Source organism: Medicago sativa, chromosome 1, assembly GCF_051527215.1.
Source record: "Medicago sativa cultivar Bolivia chromosome 1, Bolivia_mono, whole genome shotgun sequence".
NCBI lineage: Eukaryota > Viridiplantae > Streptophyta > Magnoliopsida > Fabales > Fabaceae > Medicago > Medicago sativa.
The window spans coordinates 45,222,189-45,229,873 of NC_140749.1; the positions used below are offsets into that span (position 1 = coordinate 45,222,189).

The 7,685-nt window shown below is 33.4% G+C and overlaps 1 pseudogene; it reads left to right on the forward strand.

Moving 5' to 3' along the window:
* Positions 1 to 5,185: 5,185 nt before the first annotated feature.
* LOC146954983 (uncharacterized) lies at positions 5,186 to 7,459 on the forward strand (annotated as a pseudogene).
* Positions 7,460 to 7,685: the final 226 nt, after the last annotated feature.

The following is a 7,685-nucleotide window of genomic DNA, read 5'->3' on the forward strand; positions in this document are numbered from 1 at the left end:
AAACTCTCAATTCAATGTCTATGTCTATGTCTCTGATTAATCCCAATTTTCAATCTCTCTTTCAATCTCAAACTTTCAATTCAATGTCTATGTCTCTGACTATGTCTCTTTCGATATCAACTTTCAATCCACTCTCAATTTGCTTTTGGGCCAACAAAAATGGTCATGTCTACCTTCAACTCGAGTCAATATCAACTTACTCTCAATTTGTATCTGTCCAAATCAAACTTCCAATTAGTATCTTGTTACCGGTCAAGTGCCAAGTTCGATCCAAAGAACAGCTTGTACCTGCTTATATACCTATACTTCTGGACAAACGACAGGTTCGATCCAAAGAACAGTTTGTACCCAGCTATTGCTTTGTCATCAGTCAAACGACGAGTTCGATCCCAAAGAACAGTTTGCACCTACCCACATGATGTGGTGATGATCCAACGGCGAGTTCGATCCAAAGAACAGTCTGTATCTACCCTTTTGTCTACATCTCCAGCCAAACAGCCAGTTCAATCCAAAGAACAGTTTGTACCTGTCTATCTGTTTGTATCTTCAATCAAGTGTCAAGTTCGATCCAAAGAACAGCTTGTATCTGCCTATATGTCTGTGTTTCCGGTCAAGTGCCAAGTTCGATCCTAAGAACAGCTTGTACCTATCTCTTGTTTTGTATTCCTTGGTCAAGTGGCTAGTTCGATCCAAAGAACAGCTTGTACCCTATTTTCTATCCCCTAGTTTGTCTACCCTGTCAATGTCCACCTAAATCCCCAGTGACATGACATGCTCCATAGACTCCAGTTGTTTATCTTGCATTCATAATCAAAATACTGCATGACATGCATGATTCTGAAAATCTGAGAGCGTATTTTTATGTCCAAAAACAGTGCAAATGTTAATATTTAAGTGTCTTCGTCCCGTCAAATCAAAGACTTCGTCTCTTGACTCTCCGGACAAAGAAACTTAAATAGGGGCAGCTGTTATACCCTAATTTTGGACCTAAAAATACTAGCTCAATTCTTCTTTTTTGCACTCTAAGTCATTTGAATTTGTCTCTGATCAATTGCACCTTCCTCTGCATCTTATTTCAATGTTATTTGCAAAATTCACCAAAAAGGGTATTTTAGTCATTTCCTGCATTCAAATTCATTTTAGTCCTTGAAAGTTGTTTGTGTCTTTTCATTTGATTTGCATAAGTCCTTGTTTTAATTCAATGTCAAAAAACCCATTCCAAAGATTACATCTGAAGTCATTTTGAGTCAGTTTAGCCCCTAGGGGCATTTTAGTCATTTCCTGTGTTAAAACTCTGTTTAATCTCTAAAACTTGTCTCTGAGTCTTTTCATTTAGTTTGTATAAACTCTGGCTTCAATTCCCTGTTAAAAAACCATTTTAAAAATTGCATTTGAGTCATTCTGAGTCGTTTTAGTCCCTAGGGGCATTTTAGTCATTTCACACAAAATTTCGGCAGAGAGAGGTTACTTTAAAGTACCTCATTTAAGTAATTGGTTCGTTTTAGTCCGTTTTGTCAATTTTAATCGTTTCACTTTACGTTATTTTTCATTTTTGCCAATTTTAATTCAATTTTATTTTAATTTCGTTTTAGTCCTAAAAATTCTAAAATTGCATTTTAGCCCCTTTGTGTCATTTTATTTTAGGTCTTTTTTTTATTTTTTTTATTTTTTTTTATTTTAGGTCAAAAATTTGTTTTCCAGTCCTTTTCTAAAATTGCAGATTGGTCCTTTTAGTTCTTAATTTTGCAGAAAGGTCCCTGAGTCAAAAATGCAGCAAGGCCGAGCCATATCAATTCAATCCAAATGTCAATATCTTATTGGCCAACAGATACACATGTCAAGCTATAAAAGCTCCCAATCATCACAATCCCATTCAGATTGCGCCAACACATCAAAATCACAGAAACAGATTACAACTTTCTCTCTCTATTCAGTTACAATCAAAAAGCCAGAAATAACAAGAACACGAAGAACATTCATGAAACCCTAGCTTCACCAGAATCAAAATTAAACCAAAATTGAAGTAAATTCATAGAAGTTCTCAGAGATTCATCACTGAATCTTCATCATCGAACCTGAAACACTGCAATTCCAGTGTGAATTTGCCACCAAAGCAACAAATCCACACGATCACAGTGGAGAAGAAGAGGAATTGAAGAAGCAGAATCACATCGAAGAAGAAGAAGAGGATCAAGAACTGATTTATTTTCAGTTTCTTTCCAGAACTTACCAGAAGCTTCAGCAAGGATCTTTTCGTTCGAATCTCCAAACAAAGCCAGGTAATCATCAAAACTTCCTCGTTTTTCATCGCAAAAGCTCAACGAAGATTCACAATCACAAGTAAACGGTGAATCGAAGAAGAATTTTGAAAAGATTCGAAGAAGTTCGAACAAAACCCTAAAAAATGTAAATCGTTCAAGATTCACCGTTTATTTCATAAATCTAGGGTCAAATTCATAATCAGTGAAGAAAATAGTTCAGATTAGGGTTTCGTTCCAAAAGATTTCGAAAAGATTTGAAAACATAGAAACCGTAAGGTTCAAGAGCAGATCTGTTCAAATCTAAGCATTATTTCGCAAAACGAGTGTCAAAACCATGCAGAGGATTCAAAGACGAACACAACTACATAGAAATGTTTTAGAAAAAGTGTTAAGGTACGGCGGCACCACCGGCAGCCACCGTACCTCCGTTGTAGTGTTCGTCGGAGAAGACGACGGAGAAGAAGAGAGAAGTTGCAGAGCTTCTCTCTCTAAAACGTTGTAGAGAGAGAAGAGAGAAGGAGGAATGAACTGGACCGGCAGGTTTGTGTTTATATAAACACCTGAACCGGTCTGGTTCGTTTTGGTTCACTCTCTCCTTGATCTACACCGTTTGATTTGTGGTTTGCCACGTGTATGCCTGTGATCTCTTGTTTCCATGCACCTGAGCTTTGTTACCATGCGCTGCGTGCTCTCAGCCCTTGGATCTAGTGTTTCGATGGAGTTGGATCAATCCAACGTCTCTGTGGTGTTTGGATAGTCCAAGATCCATCAGTAACCTTGGGCCTGGGCTTGTCTTTTGCAGATTTTCGTTCCTTGCCTTTTTTTGCTATTTGAGTACTACATTTTAATTCTTACACCCCCTGCTTCACTCAAAATTCTCATAAAAATTCCATAATTTTTTCCATACGTTCTTTGATATTTTTCTTAACCTTTTTGTGATACTTTTATGTGTTGAATCTTGATAAAAATATGTGTAGCATTTTTTTAATTTGTTTACTATTTTTTGTTCAAATTTGTGATTTTCTTGTACATTTTAAGTCCAAAAATCCTTTAAAAATTCTAAAAATTTTCATATACATTTCTTGATAATCTTGTGGTGTTTTTGTGATGATTTTTGCATATTAAAATTGATAAGAAGATAATGGGATAATTTTCTTGTTATTTTGTGATATTTTGTATCAATTTTTTTTGTGAAAATTGCTTGATTCTAGTTCCTTTTTTTTTTATGAAAATTTGTGACCTATACCATATGATTTTGTGAAGTTTTGGCTACTGTTTGCTTGTGATTTTTGCTGCATGGGTGTGAATTGGGTTTAATTGCTTGGATTGCAAGTTATGTTTGTGAATAAATGATGCCAATATGCCTAGATATATCATGAATTTTGACTTGAATGTGTTCTTGTAATTCTCATATCATTAATTGTAATAAAACCTTTAGAAAATTGTCACGATATGAGGATTATAGGTCACACATTTGTCTTGATGTCATGGTAATTTTTAAGTGTATTTTGCCACTTTTAGGTTAAAAATTTCATTAACTTTTGCCAAGTTTTTTTAGTATTTCTTTTGCTTATAATTTTCAATTCCTATTATTCCTTATGCCACTAACCATTTCATTTCATGTTTCATTCATTCATAAGCCTTCCATACTTCATCTCCTCCTTCATCTTATTTCTTGCACTTTAAGTTTTACCAAAAATTAGAATGTAAAACTTAGGAATTTTGTAATATTTTTCCTATGCTTTTAATTTCTTGCAAGACCATAGAATGTATCTAGGCCAATGATGTAAAAGACAATGGACTCTAATGATGTACACCGACACAAGCACCGACACATGCACACACATCACATAGATACCTTTAGATGTATGGCTAGGAGATGCATGTTTAGATGTATGTTTAGGATTGAATGTTTAGATGAATGCTTAGGTTTTACACTTAGAAAAATCAATTTTCCAAAAAATATGAACCAACTTCACTCAAATCATTTTCATAATAAACCTTGGGATCAAAATCCCATTGAATTCTCCCTTTCATTTTCTTAAACAAAAAATCTCAATGAATTCTAATAATACTTAGACTTTCTTTTGCAAAATGACTAATTCAACCTCACAATTTTCACAATCTTATGCCCTTGAGGCCTCTCTCTCTCATTCTTCAAAAATCCAATTTTCAAACTTAAAATCAACCAACAAAAAACAAAAACATTTTTTGGAAGAGAACTACGGTGGATTTGATCCCTTAAACGGGTACGTAGGCAAGGAATCAAAATTCCTTCAATTCAAATAAAATAAAAATTCAAACACATTCTTCTCCCTCCAATTCTTCACTTAGTAAACTCTTAGGTGTAAATATCATTTTCAAATAGCATTTAAAAATAAAGCGCGCGCGTAGAAAATAAAGACGGTTCCTATAGGATACTATAGTCGTTATGGGTGCCTAACACCTTCCCGTAGCGAAAACAACTCCCGGACCTCGATTCTCAAGGGTTTTGCTTACTTTTTCCCTTCCCAAGAAAAAATAAGATATCAAAGGTTAAAAAGGTTCAGACGTAATCAATGTTTGACACCCGAAAAACCAAGATAAAACATTCATAACCGTACTTTATGACTTGAGACGCTAGGGAACCACTTATGGTATGCTACTATATTTTTTATTATAACTTATTTTCTAAATTTATGATCTATTTCAAAAACCATTATATACTTAACCTTGATTTAAACCGAGTAACCTCTTACAAAAAAAAGATAGCGGTATCTTTCAAGAGAAGAAAACTTTTATCTCGCTCGTTCATAAAAGATTTACCTTATCCTTTAAAATAAAATAAAAAGATGTCACAATTTTTGTTGTTAAAAAATGGGGTGTTAGATTGTTCCTTTCTTAAACACATAGGGAAGGATCATTGCTCACCATACAATAATGCAATGAAAGATTATCAAGACTTTTTGAATCAAGATGGGCATCTTAGGAATGTTACTGAATTGCAAAGTTCGAGCCAAATTCTTGTGTTAAGATTTGTTGATAAAGCTAGTTTAATACAAGAGCGGTTTTTTTTTATGTGTCACATGTTAATGACACTTCTTCCTTAACTCTTAAGGAAACAATATGTGGTAAATTTTCTAGACATAACCTTGATGTTTCTAATATTCGTGGCTAAGGGTATGACGGTGCTAGCAATATGAGAGGAGAATGAAATGATTTACAAGCACTTTTTTTATGAAAAATTGTCCTTATGCTTACTATGTCCACTGTTTTGCTCATCGATTGCAACTTGCCTTAGTTACTACATCAAGAGAAGTTACACCAATTCATCAATTCTTTTAGAAGCTGGCTTTTGTTGTCAATGTAGTTGGTTCTTCTACTAAGCGCCATGATGAGTTACAAGCTGCCCAAAAAAAAGAAATTGCAAATTTGTTAGAGATTGGGGAGATTGTAACTGATAAAGGTAAAAACCAAGTTGGTACTGTGAAAAGAGCTGGAGATTCTTGTTGGAGATCACATTTCAACTCTATTTGTAGCTTGGTAAGTATGTATGAACCAACCTGTGTAGTTTTAAAATAAAATTGCAAAAGAAACAAAAAAAATTACCCAACATGCGGATGCTCATAGTTCTTACAATTACTTGAAGTCTTTTGATTTTATATTTTTCTTGAATTTGATGAAAGAAATTATGGGGATACCATTGATGTAGTATCAAAAGTAAATATTTTTGTTATCGTCTCCACAGGGACTGGTGCGATATTCAAGCCGTTCAACAATTAATATCATTCTAAGCTATAGAATCATCAAGTGTTTTGTATCGTAAGCTAACATACTATAAATTGTGAATGAGACAAGAGTTAATAGGGAAATGAATATGCTGGGATTAAACTTCATCAACCTAACTTAAATGTATTCTCATGATTAATATTGCACATTCTAGTTATCACTCGATATTTTCACGTATTGCTCGACAAACATTATTCATGTCTAAATAAGCTTGTGAGCTCAATCATATCGATCAATCGACGATTTCTCAACCTATTTACCGATATGATAACATTAAGATTCAATACCATATGTGAATATTAAACCTAAATCTATTTCTACAATTTAGAGTTCAATAGACATTATTCTAACCTAGATTCAAAAGGTATTTTTCAATAACAATTCAAATCCATAAGATTAAAAGCATATAAATCAAGAATAACATCAATATCATGAGATACTAGAATCATACAATATCATACTAAAAAGGAATACATACTAGTAGAATTGATTTCATTTAATCCCAACAAAGAGAGTTTAGTTACTCATTCTCATGGTAACCTTACAAGGAGAAGAAAAGAGATGGATGATACCAAGCCTTGATGTCTCAACGAATCTTGTGACTCCACCTTCAATCCTTGCTAGCTCCTTGTTCTTTAATGCTCTCTCTAAGCTTTCCCATGTTTTACTGTCCCCAAGTGTAGATCTAATTTTCTCCAAAAAATGCTTCCTATTCTTGTTCCAAAATGTGATTCCCCCTCAAGTTACTGGGCGGCTCCTCTTTAAAGTAGTGTCATGCCTTCCTTTGTTTTCTTCTCTCGGGTCAACAACACAGGTTGGGTCAAAAGCCCAATTGTTTCTAGCTCCCCCAATGTGTTTGCACTTCTTTTTCTTTATTATTCACACCAGCCAATTAGCACATCAATATAAGCTCACCCAAGTTTTCTTTCTTTGCTCCTATGACTACTAACTATAATAATAATAATAATAATAATAATAATAATAATAATAATAATAATAATAATAATAATAATAATAATAATAATAATAATAATAATAATAATAAAATAAACTAATTGATTCAATTAATAAATAAAACCACAATTTATTTAAAATGACTCTAAATGAAATACCAAACTAATAAAATAGACTAAAAACTTAATTAAATTGACTTTAAAAATAGTGTATGACTGACTGTCATCAACCATTTTTGCTTTGTCAAGCCTTGCAAAAACAATCTTAGGATCTTGTTAATGTTATGCTTTTGGTTCGTTCAACAAAAGCTCTTATTCAAGATTTGAGAGAAAATGGTTGGGATAAGTTGTTTGCTTGTGTGGTATCTTTTTGTGAAAAGCATGGTATTGAGATTCCTGACCTCAATGATTGTCATTCAACAACAAGATTTGGACGCGCTCGCAAGAGAATCAAGTCACAATAAATCATTATTTTAGAGTTGATTTTTTTTATACTACCATTGACAAAACAACTACAAGAGTTGAATAGCAGATTTAGTGAGCAAACGACAAATTTGTAGACACTAAGTTGTGCTTTTTCTCTTGAGGATTGGTATAAAGCTTTTAACATTAACACTCTTGTTGAAAAATATTATCTCATGGATTTCAATGATCAAGCGAAGACTAATTTGTCTTTTCATCTTCAACATTTCCTTTTTGATGC